Source organism: Peromyscus eremicus, chromosome 1 (assembly GCF_949786415.1).
Source record: "Peromyscus eremicus chromosome 1, PerEre_H2_v1, whole genome shotgun sequence".
Classification (NCBI taxonomy): domain Eukaryota; kingdom Metazoa; phylum Chordata; class Mammalia; order Rodentia; family Cricetidae; genus Peromyscus; species Peromyscus eremicus.
Window position 1 is genome coordinate 84,710,539 of NC_081416.1, and position 14,807 is coordinate 84,725,345.

Genomic DNA, 14,807 nt, shown 5'->3' on the forward strand with positions numbered 1-14,807 from the left:
CACTTCTCTGTATGTGCCTGTGAATGTTAGTGCAAGCACACATGTGCCATGGCCTGTGTATGGAGGTCAGAGGACAATCTTGGAACCCCCACCTTCCACCTTGTTTGAGTCAGGGTCTCTAGTTCACCACTACACACACCAGTCTGGCTGGCCTGCGAGCTTCTAGGGAGTTGCCTGCTTCTGTCTGCCATCTCACAGTCAGAATGCTGGGGTTACAGATGCTCACCGCTGCTTCTGCCTTTCTCTGGATGCTGGAGTTTTAAACTCAGGTCCTCATGCTTGAGTAACACATGCTTTTTCTACTGTGCCACCTCCCTAACCCTAATGCTGGAATGAAGAAAAGCAGGGCAGTGTCTTACAAAGCAATGCCCAAGCTCCAGAAAGAAAAGGATCTGGAAGTGAGTTCCAGTTGCACTGCCACATGCCATGTGTAAAGGATAAACAAGCCACCAGACTCTCTGAACAGTTGCCCTCTGTCAACTCTTTTCCTCCTGGCTGCTTAGATTTAAACACACTGAGCACACCATAGGTTCACCATGCATTTTCATCAGGAGAATGGGTATATTTAAGGGCACACAGTACATGCACATTCAATGCACACTGCTCTGCTCTTTCTACCTCTCAGCTGCCTGGTCTTGCTCTGGGATAATGCTCTTGTACACTGAAAGATTTGTCACTCGAATTAGTTTAATAAAATGCCGATTGGCCAGTAGCCAGGCAGGAACTATAGGTGGGGTGACCAGGCTAGGAGAATTCTGGGAAGAGGAAAGGTGGAGTTGGGAGTCACCAGCCAGAAGTAGAGGACGCAAGATGAGAATGTCACACTGAGAAAAGGTACCAAGCCATGTGGCTTAACATAGATAAGAAGTATGGGTTAATTTAAGTGTAAGAGCTAGTTAGTAATAAGCCTGAGCTATCAGCTGAGCATTTATAAGCAATATTAATCCTCCCAGTCAATTATGTGGGAAGCAGCTGCCAGGTATTTGGGAGTTGATGGCGGGACAGAAACTTCATTTACTTCGTCTGTTCTACCCTCAGCCCTCATTCCCTCTATCTGTCACTCTGTCGAATAGCCACTCTGAGCCCTCATCCACTCATTGGATGGTGTATGTTGACCAACTCATAAATCCAGTTGAGTGGAAAGGATGGAACAGAGCAGTTAAGAGATACTGAGGTGAAAATAAGTATGATCAATGTCCCAGCCTCTTACTTGGGTGGCAGATGCCTGAAGAGCCTCCTGCATCTGCAGCCTGGTAAAAGTCTATCGTATACAGGATGCAGAGCTCTCCTGATGCACACAGAGGTGACTCCTAGGGGTAGACCCAAAAGGTCAGCCTTCATGTGTCTGGACAGTGACAACCAAGGTGGCCAAGGTTCTAAGGTTCCTGTGGCCTGATGCTAAAAAGGGCCTCCAAGTTGCTGCTGGGGTAAGCAGTAATGCAATGTCCTTATAAAGAAACCTCTTTTCCAGCCATCCAGAGGCCCACTACATTTCCTCGCCTCAGCCACTCTTATTTACCAAACCCTTTGCCACACTCTGCGACAGTTCATTATTGTCGCTCTGATGAATAAAAGGACAAGTTAACCTCTGAATGGGTCTCCAGCAGCAGGAATAATAAACAGGGCCTCTTGGGAAGCTTAGGTGGGAGGACTGAAGGGGCTGAGGCCAAGCTCCAGGAGCCCCCTCTGGGAAGTCTCAGGCCTCCCAGGGTCAGCCTGCTGTGGCTCCATTTGGCAACCCCAGAAAGCATCTTTCAGGGCTGGATCTAGGGCCATTTTCACATTTCCCGCTTCACCGGGTCCCCATCTGATGGGAATGAATAGGCATTTAGCGAATTTACTTAGCAGTGCTTCCACATGAAATCATCTCAAAAGATGACAACTTAGGGGGAGAGTGGTCAGGCAGGGGTTTTCCAGGCTGGAACTTGTGCATAAAGCCCCCTTTCAAAGCAAAGCCCTATGTGTTTGATGAGTGAGCTTGCCGGATTGGCTGGATGGGTGGGGTGAGGGGGACTACTGCTTACTCCATCTGGCTAGGGAACCCTGTAGCTCCCTGCCTGCCCCCTCTCTGTAAAATGCCTGCTCGAACTCTGGTCAACCAATCCCTGCTCCTGCTCAAAAAGGAGATGGGATTTGGCTGGGGACCAATTCTCCCGATTGCTCCTTTCAGGCTCCTGTCAATAATTGCCTACATATTTAGTTCACTCCAGATAATGAACAGCTTGTGATATGCTGACATTTTACCCCATTCCAGTCTTGCTGGCTTGTACACACACACACACACACACACACACACACACACACACACACACACTTTTATAGAACAGTCTTTCTCTATGCCACTCCCATTGCTCATCCTTGGGACCTGTGTAGCCAGTTCCACCTTCTGCTAACATGATCACAAGTTATTCAGAGGCCAGTCTATCTCTTGTTGATTGCTGGTGCCCATTGCTGCAACTACTAGGGCCATGGAAATACCTGTTTCAATATGTGACATGTAAGTAAATGCTGAAGCCAGCTTATTGGTGACCACATGGGAATCAGAAATGAATGCATAAATAAGAGAGTCATAAAATAAGGCCTCAGACTGTGACCATCATTGGCCATGCACCATGATCTAGCTTCAGGGCATATGCTTGGCTGTGTTTTTACCTCATTTGGTATTTACGAAGATGCCATACAGTGAGTTTCACTCTCATCTGACACGCTGGATGGCTAGACTCAGAGACATTAGGTCATGAAGGAAAGTGCAGAACCAGGCTTGGGACCTGGTTCTGATGTTACAGCTGGTGCTCTTGATAAATAACCCACTCTGCAAAATACAGGCAGTGAATGAGTGGGAGGATGGGTGAATTCCATCTCAGGAGTGGAAGAAAAAACTACAGGTGCAGTAAGGGGCTCCACTTGCAGCCTGGTCTTCAAGTTAGAGGCCATTATGAGAAACACTGCACCTGGGGCTGGAGAGATAGCTCAGCGGTTATGAGCACTGGCTGCTCTTGCAGAGGATGGGGTTCAGTTTCCAGCACCTTCATGGTGGCTCACAACCATCTATAACTTCAGTTCCAAGGGACAGTGCTGTGGGATGTTGTTCTGCATGCTGTGAATATGTGTTGCTCTGATTGGTTGATAAATAAAAAGCTGATTGACCAGTAGCCAGGAAGGAACTATAGGCACGGTAAGCAGATAAAGAGAATGCTGGGAAGAGGAAGGCTGAGTCAGGAGTCACCAGCCAGACACAGAGGAAGCAAGATGTGAAGGCAGAACAGAAAAGGTACCAAGCCACATGGTTAAACATAGATAAGAATTATGGATTAATTTAAGTGTAAGAGCTAGTCAGTAATAAGCCTGAGCTAACGGCCGAGCAGTTATAAATAATATTAAGCCTCTGTGTGTTTACTTGGAGGACATGAGTGGGAGAGATTTGTCCTGACCGCTGGTTGGCTGGGACACAGAAAAACTTCCAGCTACAAGATAGGACCCCCCTTTCTGGCCCCCACAGGCACTGTACACTCTTTAAGAAAGAGAAAAAAAAAAACATCACTGTATCTCAGGCCTCATCTAAGACCTACTGAGATAAACTTGACTTCTTTTTTCTTTGTGTGGAGGTCAGAGGTCAGCCTCAGGTGTCACTTCTTTGGCACTGTCCATCTTGCTTTTATTTGTTTTGTTTTGTGTTTGGGGGACAGGGTCTGTCATCGGACAGGGAGTAGACTGTCTTGGCCAGTGAGCCCCAGAGATCTGCCTGCCTTCATTTTCACAGTGCCAAGATTACAAACATGTACCACCACAACTGCTGGGGATTGAGCTCAGGCCCAGGTGCCTGTGCAGCAAGCACTTGACCCACTGAGCCACATCCCTGGCTTGAGATCAGTTTGACTTCTTAAGGTTTCCACGTGATACCTACACCTTTGTCAGTTTGAGAAGCTCTGCTCTGCTGTGTAGGAGAAGCAGTGACTCTTCTCTTCTTTCCACTCTCTGGTCCCTGAGGGCCCTCTGGATGCCTATGCTTAGAGGGAGTTCCTTTCATCTCTTTAAGGCATAAAGCTCAGGCATTGGAAGTATTAAAAAGAACCATGCATGTAAGACCTCTGTAATAGCACCCGGCACAGGGTAAGTCTTTGACAAATGTTAGCTGTCATTTAATAGTATCACTGCCATCTCAAACATCAGACACTTAAGACATTTTGATCCAAGGAAAGCAATGAAAGGACCCAACTTGACTCCGAGTTGGAAGGCTTTCTGTGCTTAAGATCCATAGAATATCCTGCAGAGCACAGAGTAGGAAATAAGCCTTTGAAGGAATTTGTCCTCATCTCTCCATGGGTGTAAGAGTTAGGAGATGTCTCCTAGAGGACATGACACCATTTTCATGGCCACAATTCTGAATACAGAGACATATATGTTGAGGGCAACAGCTCTGACATTCCCTCAGCAGCCAGAATCCCAGGTTCCTGAAAAAAAGGTACTCTGTATCTACAGAGTCAGAGTCAAGCAAGGCTGGTGTGCTGACAGTGATTGACAGGTGAGAAGACAGAATCTGCTCAGTCTCTACTGGGAAGGGGTCCAGAATAGATACAGCTGCATGTCCTTCCAACCACTGTTCTCATCCCAAACCACTTTCCCAAAGCTGGATGCTGAAAGGGACTCCAAGAGGCACCTACAGCATCAGGGTTAGGCTGGAGATTAAAGCTAGGGTGATACACATGCAGGACATCTATGGGTGATGGGATTAAACACCATGGCACTGCCCAGAGAATGTAGATCCCACAGGGTTTGGACTGCAGTGGACTGGCCATTGTGTGGCAGAAATGTACATGCCAGGTGTAGGATGGGTGTATGTGTGAAGAGGGGTAAGTTGAAGATGCAAGAGTTGGAGGCATCTTTATTCTGAGCTCTGAATGGGCAGTACTGTTTCAATGTCTAGCTCTAGTATGGTATATCATCCATCATTTCTTTATATCCACATTTAGTGTGTGTGTTTGTTGCAGACTAGGCTAGAGCTGTACCATTGAGCTATCTCCCCTGTCCTGCCCATTTAACTCAGACATCATTTTAGTTTCATCCTAAGCAACAATATTCACAGCACTTGATGTTTTCATATTTTTTATTGTGCCAAGATGACATAAATAACACAAATCTTGCCAGCTTTACTATTTGGGGGGTATACAGCACAGTTGTAATGAATACAGTTACACTGTTGTATAGACCACCAGCACTGCCCACCTTCAGCACTCTTTCTGTCCTGCAAAATCAACTCCCTTCTCCCTCTTTCTCAGTCTCTAGGAATTATAATTTTCTTTTGTTTTTTATAGTTTTGACAACTCACTATTTTATAGATGTTGAACTATAGAGAATTTCTTTGTGCAAACAGCCTGCTGAGTTTCATCTATGCTGAAGTGTGTGTTGGAATTTCTTTCCTTTTGGAGGGTTGAATAACATTCTGATCTGATATACCACATCTGTGATTTTTTGAAAAGTTACACTTGAAAACACAATGATCACTCATCTACATGCATCCCAAGCAAACCTAGCAGTTGTGGCTGTCAACAAAAGATCCAACTGCTCTGGCTAATGGAGTCCCAGGATATGACATTCTAATTCTAAGATTGGGTGGTTCTTGGTAAATGAAAATGAGTTTTTACTCCAAACACAAAGGCTCCACCAAAGGTTTGTGTGTGTATAAGCTGGAGGAAGAAGGCACACACTACAGGAGTGAGAAGCTGATCCTTTTATGAAAAACCAAGAAGTCAGGAAGCAATGAGGGGGTGCCAACAGTGACCTATTTATTCTGTGTGTTTGTACACACACATGTTAGGGTTCATGTGTCTCTGCATGCATAGAGGCTAGAGGAGGAGGAGGAGGAGGAGGTCAGAAATATTCCCTTATCGCTCTCTGTCTTATTCCTTTGAGACAGGGTCTCTCACTGAACCTGCAGCTTGATATTTTCCATCTACACTGGCAGCCAGCAAGCCCCAGAGATCCTACTGTCTCTGCCCAGTAAGCACGGGGGATACAGATATGTTTGCGGCCATGCTTAGCTTTTTACATGGGTGCTGTGATCTGAACGCAGATCCTCATGTTTTCACAGCAAGCACTCCTACCCACTGAGCCACCTCCTAACCCCCTACTCCTTTTCAGTTTTTCATTGTTTAGATTGCAGTGAAATGAAGAACTGGCTGTCTGCCACGGATGTAGGGACAGAGATGCTAACTGTAAAAGTGATGGGTAGGGCATCCTGGAGAGACTAACAGACACTAACAGAACAAGACAGAGAGCAATAAGGGAATATTTCTGACCTCCTCCTCCTCCTCCTCTAGCCTCTATGCATGCAAAGACACATGAACCCTAACATGTGTGTGTACGAACACACAGGATAAATAGGTCACTGTTGGCACCCCCTCATTGCTTCCTGACTTCTTGGTTTTTCATAAAAGGATCAGTTTCTCACTCCTGTAGTGAGGGTAGGCTGGCCAGGTTGGGGTCAAGGCTTCTTCCTTTCTCATAGTATCAGCAATGAAAGGGACCCTAGAGGACCATACCACCTCATAACAAGGTGTAAATGACCTCTCGTCAGGCCAGGGTACGGGGTATGGGCAGAACTACCCTTCATGCCTGGGGCAGCTGGTGCCTATCTGTTAGGTAACAACACTAGGCTTTTCTATCTGGATCCAGGAGCAGCACCTTGGACAGTACCTCCTAGGTGCCTGACTACAGTCACACGGGGGAAGAAACTTTGGGTCTAGATCCCTTCAGTTCCTCCAGGACTTGCACACTGTAGGTGCTCACAAATATTCACTGCTATGCTTGTGAAGTGCCAAAGGGGAGTGACATCATACTAGCTCAGCTCTTGCTGCCGCCCTTGTCACATGTCTGCCCCATCGACATGACGTTATCATTCCATACTTGTTTGTCAGAAGGACAAGATGCTCTGAAATCCAGGAGTACCATCCCTCACTTTTGTATCCCAGTTTTTACCCACTCTAGGAATTCACCTCTCTGTCTCTGCACAGAGAACTAGGGGAGACTTAGGATAGTGAATTCTCAAGGAGCTTGTGAGAATATGCATAACAACGACACTTGTAGAACCATCCTCCTTTGCTTTCTTACCAAGTGCTAAGTGCTCATCTCTTCAAATATTACAACCCTATGCAGCAGGTGCTTTTTCTACGCAGGTGCTTTTTCTACGGAGTGAAGCCTGTCGGGAAATGAGGCAGTGGCTTGTCTGAAGTCTGAGGGATGGCTGAACGAAGCTGAAGACCTCAGCACCCTGCAGCAGTCAAGCACGTCTCAATCCCACTTTCCACTTGGTGGGCAAGGTTCAGCAATGCAGTTGTTTCTTTAGAAACAGGGTAATAATCGCCTTCCAAAGTCTCATGCTTCCTTTGGAGGGTGCTGTCTACTGAACACAGTTGCATAGAAGTTGACACAGACACAGTGCAAGGTTTGAATCGCCACAGCTCACTTCAAACCCAAACCCGCCATCTCTGTTTCCCCTATGGTAGTCCATCACCTGACCGGATGAAGGCCTCTCTGTTTACATGGTTTATTGGAAGTCGAGGCACTTTCAAGCCTCTTTCTTCAAGGCTCCCGATGTTATTAGCACAGACATTAATGGCACCTTCTTCCTAAGAGGGAAATCAGGAAACCCAGGACTCCAGAACAGAAAAAGGAAAGTTTGAGGCTGTCTGAAGACCAGCAGAAGCAAAGGAATCAGAAAATAAAGCCAGTCCCAGATACAAATTTCATCAACATTTGCATAGAAAATACTGGAGAATTGTTTGGTAAGTTCTGGGTGCTGTATTTGTTTCTGGATGCCATAGGTATAATTACAGCACCATGGGCACCCAGGAAAAGTGAACAGGCTCACACAACATCCTGCCCAAGACTGGGCTCTCACCCACTAGGCATTCACTAGATCTTTCCACAACATGAGTTTTGTGTGTTACCTCTTCCACTTACTGCCCTTTGGGGGCTATCCATCAGGAGCAGGCCAGCATGCTAACTGCTTAGCCAGGCACACAATCTGCTCACAGTCAAACTGCCTACTCCAACTTTGGGACTACTTGACTTGAAGCTTTCTAACTGTTCTACCCTCTTTCCTGACAGGTCCTTCCTGTAACACACATGTGTGACAGGAATGGGTGACAGCACCGTCACGATACAGCAACGTCCTTGTGATACAGGTGAGTCACAAGCAACTGAAGGAATCATGAAACACACACCCAAAGCATACCAAGGAGACTGTGGGGACAGTCCCTCCCTTCACACAGGCAGCAGTCTGGAGAGCCACCTGGATAATAAAACCCAATCACTGTTAATTGGATTTACCTTTTTGTTACTTACGAAAATGATGTGCCACTAAAACATGCTCATTGCATTTGAAGGGACCTGCAAATCATTTTGCCAAGCTTCTACATGTTCACAGAGCATTTGAGAGTAACACATTTCTCATTTTAAACACACATATGCCATCTGAAGAGGCTGTTTATCTGATGTTCCATCAGTGAGAACTCTGAACACACCAGTCCTTCCTCAAGATGGCTGTAATAGAAAGGTGACTGACAGAGATCAGCACCAAGAGGCCCAGTTGGACCCGAGGATGCTGGAATCATGAACAAATTAAATTGTAGCCTGCTGTGGTAGCACATGCCTGTGATGCCAGCACTCTGGAAGCTGGGGTGAGATGATGGTAGGAGGTCAGCCTGGGCAATGTAGTGAGACCCTGTCTCCAAACAAATAAAATATTTAAATATAACATTCAGCCTGGTTTGGATGCATACATACATATACACAAAGCACATACATGTGTACATGAGGGCAATTTGTTAATTATTAATTCTCTTTAATCTGAGTGTCTCCACATGTCATGAGACACATCAAATAAGCAGAATATTTTATTAGACTAATTCTACCTTCCCATGTGTCCTAGTTTGCTTTAACTGTCAATGTGACATAGCCTAGAATCACCTGAGGAAGGACTCTCAGTTGAGGGACTTCCCAGATGAGATTGGCCTGTGGGTATGTCCATCTGAGTAACGATTGTCTTGATTGTTAATTGATGTAGGACAGGTGACCCTGGGTTGGATAAGAAAGATTGCTAAGCACACATCTGCTACCAGCCAGCAAGAGCATCCCTCCACACGTTCTGTTCCTAGTTCTTGAGTTCCTGACCTTACTTCCTGCAAAGATGGACTGTGACCTGTAAGCTGAAATAAACTCTTTCCTCCACAAGTTGCTTTTGGTCACAGTGTTTATACCACAGCAATCAAAACGCTAAGTCAGGCCTCAAGTTCCTCTTTGAGTCCATGGCTCAGCACAAGTGCTCCATTCCAGAACGAGATTCATTCTAGACTATCTCCTCCCATGTAGGGAATGCTCTTTCTTGTGTTTGCCTGATTAACTCTGGATTGTGTATGCAAAAACTAGATTAGTGTTCACGTGTTATTTCAACTGAAAAGGGCTAGACTGAATGTCTACTCAGCTACATTGAATTGTGTTGATGAGCTCAGCTTTCTTTTGGTAGTATGGCTGAAAACAGGTTATTTTTTTCATCATTTGCACTCCTCAGGGTTTGCTAAATAATGTCCTACTACAGTCATTGGTCCATCTCAATGTCACCACAAAAGTACCTCTGTAGTTACAACTACCACACAGATGAATTTGGAAAGGGTGATGTAATACAGAGATGATGGCAGAGTTATGTTTATAGTCCTACCAATTGGCTGTGTATCTGTGAGCATGTCATCTTAGCTGCTTAATACTTGATGCCTTCATATTTACAACAAGGAGTGATAATACATCCTGCCTAATAGAACAGATAGAAGATTTAATGAAACAAAAAAGAATTATCCGTTGCTTACAACTGAAAAATCCAAGCTCACATAAAATTGGTACCAGAAGTGGGGTAGCGAATGTTAGTCAGGGAAAAACCACAGAGATGTGATATCAGCTGGGTAACCTGGCCACAGAATGCTAGATTGTTATTATCACTGCTATCATAGTAGAAGTAGGTCTGCACTGAGCTAACTCCCAGGACACCAGGGTCAGTTTGGATAACAACCTAGGGTGGGGCTGAGTTCAAAGGGCAAGTGACTCTCCACTGCTCATCTTGCCCTCCTTGGGCAGCCTGTTTGAACTGGATCAAGGTCACAATGTCTCCCAACGCAGAGAGGAAGTCACACACACACACACACACACACACACACACACACACACACACACATCCATAGAAAACAAACCCTGTGGCCACCTCTGCAGACTTTGTGCAGACACAGACGTTTGCTTCAGAGAGACTCTAGTGGACCAGAAATGTTGCATCCATTATGGCCTCTGCCCACAAGTTCTCAAGGATGTTTGTTTACCTCAGAGCTGAAGAGAAAATGTAAAAGATCAGAATGTGTGAGTAGAGGATACTATTCTTGAGTGGGTTATATGACAGTTCTCAGGGACAGAACATTTTAGAAATCATAATAATAAAAAAGAATCTATCAGATCCATCAGTGGTTACTAGATTGCACCTCTCAGACTCCAACCTCTGCCAGGTAGCTGTGGCCTGAGGACAACTGGCCTGAGGCCTCTGTGTAGACTGCACACGTCTATCCATTTCTACACTGGGGTCATGGAAGAAATTCACATCAAATAAAAAAGATTTAGAGGCTTAAAAGTAAAAGTTCAACAACTATAAGAATCGAACTCTTTTTTTAAAAGAGGAAAGATGACAAGCTTTCCCTTGGAGCATGTTTCCCAGGAGCACGTTTCTTCTGAACATGGGGAATCATAATATAACATGTCAGACATCACAGTTTGTAGGGTAAAGGGAAGATTCCAGGCTACACTGTCAGCACGGGCTCCTGGAACACAGACTGCACTCCATGTCTGTTAGTCCTGTTCTTTCTGTGCATTAGATTGCCTTTCTTTGTCTTCCCCCCGACCCTGGCCTACCTGCTCAATGTCTAGAATCACCTGAAAGCTTTCGGTCAGCTGTGTGCTCCCCACTCTCTTGGGAAGTGTGGTTTTTCAGCCTCTGGACAGGACAGGCTCTGACCTGAGCATGCACATCTATGCTCTGGGCCTCCAGCTGTGCTTTCTGGCTTCAGAAACAAATCCTACTTTCTGCCACTAGGCTCCTCTTGAGCTGTATGGAGCCACTGCCACGGGGAAACTGAGCCCTGGTTGTCTGATTGGCTGTGGACTCACACATTCTGGTCCTTTGGTGAAGGTTACTCATTTACAGGGATGTCTATCCCTTCCCAAAGAGTTATTTACTCAGGGTCAATATCTTAGCCTGGCTCCTTGTGTGGCTCCATGGCAACCTACACAATGTTTTCTAACAACAAAATCATTAATAAATGCTATCAGGTGCCATATCAGAGACCTGTGCTAAGAAAGCAGTGCTTCAAGTGCATTGATCATTGATGAGTTATTTTCATGTCTCTGGCTATTTACATGTCTATATTGGTAAACAGGGCCAGGCAGTAAACTGCAAAGCAGGGCCTATGCCAAAGGAAGGCAAGGAATACACTTGGTTTGTTTTTGCTGCTGCAATCGCATTAATTCCTTCAGCAAACATGAATGTTAGACTTACAACGAGTCAGGAACTGTTGAAGATGCCGAGAATAGTCATGAAGGAGATGGAGGCCCTGTGAGGATGGGGTCTGATATTACAGGTCCTGGACTACTTTATCTCTTCCATATCAAGAATGGAACTAGTCATGAGCATCCTTGTAAGAGCCAAGAGCTGATTATGTTCTCCATCAAAGAGGAGGAGCTGTGGCAGAGGAAGAGCTAGCAGATATTCCACACCAAATCTGGACACAGCACATAATAGTTGCTTGATGCACACAGAAAGGGTGGATGATATTCCCAGTGCTGTGCCGGGTTCCTGAGATGGGACTTGCGAACTTGATTTGATTCCTTTTATGCTGAAGAAAATACACAGGTGGGGCTAGTAGAAATGAGGCAAATGAGTGACAGCCTGGTGAGCCACTATTGTGTGGGACAATGACCTGCAGTGAGCTGACCTGTGTTTGAAATCTGCCCCTACCACTGTCCTGCAGGTTACCTTTCTCTTCTAAGCCTCAGTTTTCTTGTAGGAGTCAGGCCAAGATTGAATGAGCCCAACTCAGGGCTTGGCTCACAGTGATTCCTTGATTACTATAGTTCTTGTGACTTATTTGGTTCTGAAAGAGGAAGAAGGATGGCTGGCTCCATTCCCTCAGCCCCAGAATACCATGCTATGACACATAGACATTAAGGAAATCATGGTATTCTTTGAAGTGTCAAGAGTCTAAGAAGCAACCTGAGTCCAGCCTCTGGGGTGGGTCCTGCAATAATGACCACAGATATACAGCACACGCAGTGTATATGCGTGACACACATTGTGAATATTCATAAGCATCCCAGAAGCTAGGTCTCTACAAGGTGGGGGAGGTGAAATCATTCTCTTCCTACATTATCTTCTTACTGTTCATCCCTTTTCCTCTTAGGTAGCCAACCTACATATATTAAAATATACTTTGCAAAAGAATTAAGAAACATGCTTGCAAACAAAACTTCTATGCAAATATTCATAGCAACACTATTCAAATGGTGGGAACAACCCAAACATCCATCAATGTATACAGATGAACACATTGTAGTATAGCCATTTAATGGAACATTATTCACCTATAAATGGGATGAAATACAAATAACTGGTATAACATGGATTACTCTTGAATATGTTACATCAAGTAAAAGAAGCTAGACACAGAATACCACATATATGATTTTGGTTAACATGAAATATCCAGTAACCAAATCTTGGTGGATCCCAGGGTTTGGGAAAAGCTGATAAATGGGTACCAGTGTTTGATGTGATTAAAATGCCTAGAACTAGAGGTGATGCTAGCTGCACAACAATGAAGGCTCTAAATGTCATGAAGTGGGTTTTATGTTGTGTGTACTTTGCCACAACAGAGAGTAGTTGAACCTAAACAATGTAAAATGGAAAAAAGGCCACCAGTGCACAGCTGTATAATGATCATGGTGCAGCATGCATAGCACGCATATGTGACATACATGATGAGCTGAATATTCACAGCATCCAAGGTAGGCACCATGAGGCTCTCCTACAGCAGGGTGAATGCAGCTTCTCAGTACCAGGGCAACTGAGTCACAGTGAGAGCAACAGCAGTAACGCATAATGTTAATATGCTCCAGGCTGTTAACGTACATTCCCTCTTTACCCTCCCAACAACCTCCTGAGATCAGTGCTGCTGTTTAAACCCACTTTACAGAGGAAGAAGCAAAGAAAGACTTAAGGACATGTCCCCTGCTAGACAGACTACCTGTAAACAGGAATAGAGAGTTGGATCAGATCACCTGAACTCGGACCCTCTTGAATACAGAGGCCTGAGGACCACTTGGTTTAATCAATGGAAACTGAAGGGAAGGTGGGCAGCTGATGCCCTGTCTCTCAGAGGACAGGAACTGATGAGCACTTACCACGGGACATCAAGGGGTTGTGTGGGATTCAGACTCTGTCTCAGGCTGCATAAAGCCTGCAAGAAGCCAGGCAGGCTTGATGCCAGGAGGTCCCTGTGTCTCGCTGGGCTCCCTGGTGGGCTTCTAGGCACTGTTCAGGCTCTGCTAGCTAAGCAGAGAAGCAGCTGAGCCAACTGCAGGATTTATGGGAACCCAGCATGGCTCATTGTTCTCTTGAAATGGACCCTCTGGCTCTTCTGATGTCCTCTGCTTTTAGTGGTGAGATCTGAACATGCCTCTAGCAAGGACAATTAAGTAAAGACAAATCTGTGGGTCCCCAACTCAGGGATGTTTTCACTAATGCTGGCTTTAACTCTGCAAGCAGTAACACATCCCATCAGCATCTCTTCCATCACTGAGACAGTAGTCACCAAAGTCACCATGGGGTGGTAAGGAGAACCCTGGGGGCTCCTGCCTGCTTTCATTCCTGTGGCACTCGGAAGTACCAGGTGCAGTAGCAGGCACTGAAGGCATCATGGTGGATGAAACAGATGTGTTCTTTGCCCTTGAGAACCTGCTGACATAGTAGGGTTGTCACTCTGAGACATCATCAGAGTGTCACTTGCTGACTACCCCTCTCTGAGCTAAGCAGGTGCCTCATGCATGCCAGCTTAATTCTCACAGCAAAAGCAGAGGTGGGTAACTATTTTTTAGTTTGCTTATCCCATTCTTAGATGAGCAAACTGAGGCAAAGGGTGGGCAAGGAATTTGCCCAAGGATGCACAGCCAGTGAATGTGACAGACACCTGAAACTTGAACTTTGACCCTGTCTATGTAAACCCATCTTTGGTTATACTTCCCTGATGGCCTGAGCTCTTGAGAAATACTTCCAGGGAGGAAAGGAATTTTTTTTTGAGAAATACTATAAAAATTTAATATCTGCATATAAAGAGACAGTTTATTTCTTTGTTACATCCCAAGTGATTTTATTTTATCTTTTTATTAATTACATATTTTCATTTGTTTTACATCCCTGTTGCAGTTTCCCCTCTCTCCTCTTCTCCCTTCCCCTCCCCCCACCTCCCCTTTGCCCCCCACCCCATCCACTCCTCCTCTGTTTCTGTTCAGAAAGGGGCAGGCGGGAGGAAATAAATTTAGGTTCAGCTTTTTTTTTTTTTTAATTTGGGAACAGGTGTGTAAAATATCAGCTGCTACAGATAATCCCATCCCAGGAAAGAGCAGGATGTAGAGTACAGCTCTACTGTGTGCCCCCACCAGTATAGCCTGTGCTATATGGTATGTATCTACTTGTATAGCCTGGGCTATACTGTACCTATCCACCT

General features: G+C 45.3%; 1 protein-coding gene across 1 annotated transcript in view; it reads right to left on the reverse strand.

The window, feature by feature from the left end:
- Xylt1 (xylosyltransferase 1) overlaps positions 1-14,807 on the reverse strand; it is a 204,962-nt gene that overhangs the window by 44,579 nt on the left and 145,576 nt on the right. The gene's annotated exons all lie outside the window — the stretch shown is intronic.